Below are 5,506 nucleotides of genomic sequence, written 5' to 3'. Positions count from 1 at the left end.
TTTTGTATTTTTGTGTTTGTATATGTTCTTATTTTGATATGGATCCCCCTGGGTCTGAAATAAAGTTTATTATTATAAACTAAACTAGAAACCCACTTTAAAAAACAATAAAAAATAATAAGAACCTTGGTTTGGTACTGCTAATTTGTTTTGTTTTGTCATGGTCAAAAAAACCAAGGCAGACACTTTTCACATCAATTCTAAGCAAAAAAAAAATTGTTATTCATATTTTTCCCTGAATCGTGCATGCCTAGTTCCCACGCAGCCTCCAACTGAGCTAGAAACGTAGATGTGACTTGAGCAACCCGTCTGAAAGTTGTAAGTCTCCTGAAGCCTGGATAAATCTTAATCATTCAGAAATTTGCAGAGACGGAAAGTGTAGGTACAGTATGTAAGGAGATATATTATTTATCCATTTTTATTCCAAGTAAGATTGGATGAAAATGAACATCTATTTTTGGTATGATGCAGAATTGTTTAAACATTGTATAACATGTTTGTAAAATGTGCAAATAACGAGCACTTAAAAAAAACAATCCTGTATTACCATATCTATCGATTTCCCAGCCATGTGCTGTATTTAGCACCTATCTTGGCATCAACAGGTGACCTTTCAAGTTTTAAATTTTACTCGCATGGAATTAAGGGTCACGCCTTAATGCTTGAAATATTTGATCCAGGACAAAACATCTGACAAGTATGGTAATGTGACCACGTGACCTGTCATCAGACAATTGAACTCCTGTAATCAGACATATGACTTTATTTAACTGATCTTTAATTGCACCCATATTTGTAAGTGGCAAGTCGTAAATCATCAACTAACAGGGGAAGCTTCATGTCAGGAAAAGTGTTCACAATCAAAGGTTTGTCTTGTTTACAAAGTCTAATTTGTCATCATTCACACTGTCATATTGTTTGTATTAAAGGAAAACAAACTAACACCCTGTGTTGTGTAAGATTTCCATGACAATTGATTCAGATTAAATCTATTATGCATACTGAGGACTGAACGTCTGTTGCGGGATGTCAGGACCTCGGTCAAGTAATACAACATGCTTCGGAGTCTGGAGTGGGATCAGCTACTTGACGTTTCCTCCACAGGAAAGAACTCAAATCCCTGTAACTGAAGGCTATTGAAATGGGGGAAATTAACTTTTCCATTTAAATTTAGCATGGTTTTAGTCTAACAAAAAGTCATCATTTAAGCAATAAATCTGTATGCATTTGGTTAGTCTATTCTTTGCTGAACTGCTACCCATACCACTTTACACTTGACAGAAGAAAGAAGATGTTCAGTAACTCATTCAAGACAATGACCCAGTTACAGCCACAAGGGAACTGTACTTGCTATGTCATGAATGTTTGTTTGGCATGGGTGTTGGCGTTGGTGTTTTCTGAGATTTGCTATAAGACAATTAGAGGCTGCTTTTGTGGTGAGATGGGTTACTGGAAATGTCACTAGGCATGCATGGCATACACAATTGGGTAATAAAAGCATAACCATTGTAATACTGAAACCTTCCCGGTCTGCGTGACTTGGTGGTATGTACTGTATGCTTGCCCTGTCAGCCACTGACAGAACTTGCCCACATTAATTAGTACTGCCTTTTCACCTTCACCTTCAGCAACACAAGACCGTGTTGATTCCTTCTTCTGAGAAAACAGATGAAAAGGAAATATATATTTAAGTGAGAAAATTGGGTAAACAAAATTGCCGACATAAAAGTTAGTATTACCTACTGTGGTATGACATTAAAAATTAGTACAAATTAACCTTTGTCCTCCATGTTCTGTATGAAGTTCTGTAGAAAATTGACCACTCTGCACTCTCTCTGACACCTTATTGTACCCTTCTCACTGAAGACAGGTGATAGTGACTTCACCAAGAAATCAGCAACTACCTTAATTTCACCAAAAGAATCAAACACAATTGCTTATTGTAGAATTTTCAGTGTAGAAATCTTGTACCAAATGTATTGCTTACTTTGCTGAACAATCCAAGTACAAAGAGCTGTCTTCAGATGACCATTTCTTTCTGGACCAAGCTGTGGAGGCCATGCAGCTTCATACCAGAGCAGATTTGCTGGAGCACAGGAAGTAACCTCACTGTTGAGTATAATGCAACAGATCTGTAAAAAAAAATAGAGGTTCAAAAACAAGTCCACTTCCATTCTGATGTTTGACTTTAAATTAAAGGAAATATCCAACTACTAAATACCCTACTACAACCGATGTACTTAGGTGACAGGAGGGGTTCATGACACAACTTGTGACATTAACAAAAAGTAGAATGACTTTAGTACTTAAAGTATTGTAATATTTCCTTCTTCTGTGGCATAGACTAGTCACGCTTGCCTAACAATACTGCAGTTTAAAACGTTAACGTTACTTAAACACTGATGTTAATGTTAACGTGTGACTGGCTGCTAACGTTAACTAAAGTTAATATTATGTTTTGCTATAAAATTAGTAACGTTAACATTGCCATCGCCTACACTAACATATATTAGAAATATATACTTTGATACAAATTATTAAAATAACGAGGGACCCGGGTCACCCTCTTCATGGTAATCTGTCCAGCAGGGTCATAGAGCGTAGTGGTAGGCTAAGACCTCCTGTGACACAAACTGGGCTGTATTCTCTTTCTTTTATCCCTCAGGCTATTAGACAGCACAACAAGCACTTGAAAACGTACATTTGTATGAGTTTTTATTTTTATTTTTCATTGTATTTATGTATAATATTGTAGTGTATTTGTGGTATTGAATTTAAATTCTCTAGTTTTTATGGGTAAGATGGCGAGTGTGAGCACTGTAATTTCCATTTTTATGGATGAAATAAACTTGACTTGACTTGACTTGACTACCCCAAGTGAAGGAGTTTAAATACCTTGGGGTCTTGTTTGCAAGTGAGGGGACAATGGAGCAGAAGATTGGTCAGAGAATCGGCCTAGCGGGGGCGGAATTACATTCAATTTATCGCACCGTTGTGAAGAAAAGAGAGCTGAGCCAGAAGGCAAAGCTCTCAATCTACTGGTCAGTTTTCGTTCCTACCCTCACCTATTATCACATAGGCTGGGTCATGACCAAGAGAACGAGACCCAGGGTACAAGCGGCCGAAATGGGTTTCCGCAGGAGGGTGGCTGGCATCTCCCTTAGAGATAGGGTGAGAACCACAGTCATCCTGGGAAGCTTGGAGTAGAGCCGCTGCTCCTTTGCGTTGAAAGGAGCCAGTTGAGGTGGTTCAGGCATCTGGTAAGGATGCCTCCTGGGCGCCTCCCTAGGGAGGGGTTCCAGGCACGTCCAGCTGGGAGGAGGCCTCGGGGAAGACCCAGGACTATGTCCAACCTGGCCTGGGAATGCCTCGGGATTCCCCCAGTTGGAGTTGGTTATTGTGGCTCGGGAAAGGGAAGCTTTCAGCAGCAGCTCTGTATATATGTAATTTCCGTATTAATCCTATTATCAATGACTTTTATAATAAACCCAAAATAAAATTTGTGTTAACTGTATTTTATGAGGGTTATTTATATTCAGATTTTCATTTCATATATTCAGAGTTTAGAGTATGACTTGGGATTTTTTTAAAGTACCATAACTCCATGTAGCAATTTTCAAAGATAATTTTATATATATATATAAATCTTAGAAATCAGTCACAATTTATTTCCTTGATCTTGCTGACACACTTTTTATTAATTCAAAAAATATTAAATAATGGAAGTTACCAGTTAAACCAGCTTTTCTGGATCACTGCAGCAAACTGTTTTCAGGGTTGAGCAGGAAGAAATGAATCTAAAACGAGTGTGTGCTCTCATAAAAAATGCAGTTCACCACAAACAATGCAGGTTTCCGTGCCTTCATGTTGTTATGTATAGTTGAATGAGTTCTGCTCATGGGAAAGATTAAACCATCGTCATCATTAATCTTTTGGGCAGTCAACCCACTGTTTCTCACCTGCAGTTTAATTCAGCTACTTCACTGGCAGTAATTGTGATAGCAAATATTCCTTCCACAGTCTTAAAGAAATGACCACACGCCATGTTTCAACACATAGAAAATAAAATGTAATTCTTTATTACTAAACACTTCGCCTGGCTAAATTAAGCTGACAGCGTTGACCTAATTTGCAAATAGAGACAATGAAACAAACAAATGCAGACATAAAAAAACACAAAAAACAATGCAGTGGCACAAAGAATTGGAAAAAAATCCCAAATCTGTGCATAAAATAACAAATGTAGCAAATATGCAAAAAAGACCTTGAAAGGGGGCACAAAAATTAAATGATAAACTACAATATCTCCTACATGCACACATGCATGATTTGTTTTCTTAACAGGCACTCAAGTCAAATGTATATTAAAATTATTTTCTAAAGTCTTTCTTCTCTGTTAATCCTGTCCAGACATATTGTGTGACAGCCTTTGCCATCACAACATATTACACTGGATGGCCATCTTAAGGAATGTAGTTTTCAATGAAAGAAAGAATGGATCCTACCTTAATTAAATGAAAGGTAACATTTTCTTCAAACCCACTATGATGATGCTTCCGCCTCAGGCAGGATGAAGACGTGTTTCGGCCTCCACAGTCTCTTCATAGCAGGACAATCTACACCACATCAGCATCAGTACCCCTGGTCCCATAGTGCTTCTGTTGCTGCCATGTCTCTCTGTCTTTTTATGTCATTTATGAGAAGGTTAATTGGAACTTCTGTAAATAGGTGTATTGCACTGAAAAGCCAAATCAATGTTATGTAAAATCATCACATTCATACCAATCTCTGTGCAGCTTTTTAAATCGTCTTTAACTGATTGTGTTTGTTTGCTTCATAGTCCCTTACAGGAGGTATGAGTCAGTCTCAGAAGATGTCCTCAACTTTTATTATGTAGCTGCTTCCAACAGATGAGCCCGCTGTGGGCAGACACTACCTGCCAAGCACTGAAAATGTTGTAAAGTTAACAGCTTGCTACGGAATATTAATAATGTACTTACAACAGTCATTAGGGTGGCCAGAAACTGAATAAATAATTATGTTGCTTCATGTCAATCAGATTTGAGCAAACAACCGGAGGCAGTTTCTGAGCAGCTAGAGGATGGGCTGAGCAAATAAAAAGAGGATGAGAGACTCCCCGGCTGTTAGAGAAGAGAACAGGTGCATCAAAGGTAAGACACTGCTGCTCAGCTCATGTAGCTGTGGCCAAAAGGTCTCTGTTGATTTCTTTCCTTTAGCATTTTGAAATTTTGCATACGATTGAGATTATTTCAGTTTTTGAAAAAAGTGCATATGGTATTTAAAATATGTGCGGTTCATTTGGCTTCATTAGTATTGTGCCAATTTAAAATCCTCTAAAAGTAAACACTCCATCTTTGTCCGCTTGTCCGGAATCGGGGGGGGGGGGCAGCAGCATCAGCAGCTCCAGCAAGAGACCCAAACCTTTAATGTGGGTGCTCATTTGTATCGGTGAAAAATGGTGAGTTTGTTTGTCTGTTGTTCTAAG

The 5,506-nt window shown here is 38.2% G+C and overlaps 1 long non-coding RNA gene across 1 annotated transcript; it reads right to left on the bottom strand.

Annotated features, from left to right (window-relative positions):
- Positions 1–1,509: 1,509 nt before the first annotated feature.
- On the bottom strand, positions 1,510–2,205 carry LOC117937348. The gene is made up of 3 exons (XR_004655129.1): positions 1,988–2,205; positions 1,778–1,904; positions 1,510–1,656 (listed from the first exon to the last, which is right to left on the bottom strand). It is a non-coding gene; the product is annotated as an uncharacterized LOC117937348 (long non-coding RNA).
- Between the last annotated feature and the right edge of the window lie 3,301 nt (positions 2,206–5,506).

This window comes from Etheostoma cragini, chromosome 21 (genome assembly GCF_013103735.1).
Source record: "Etheostoma cragini isolate CJK2018 chromosome 21, CSU_Ecrag_1.0, whole genome shotgun sequence".
NCBI lineage: Eukaryota > Metazoa > Chordata > Actinopteri > Perciformes > Percidae > Etheostoma > Etheostoma cragini.
The sequence above is the reverse complement of the archived record's forward strand: the minus strand, read 5'-3'. Positions and strand labels throughout refer to the sequence as shown.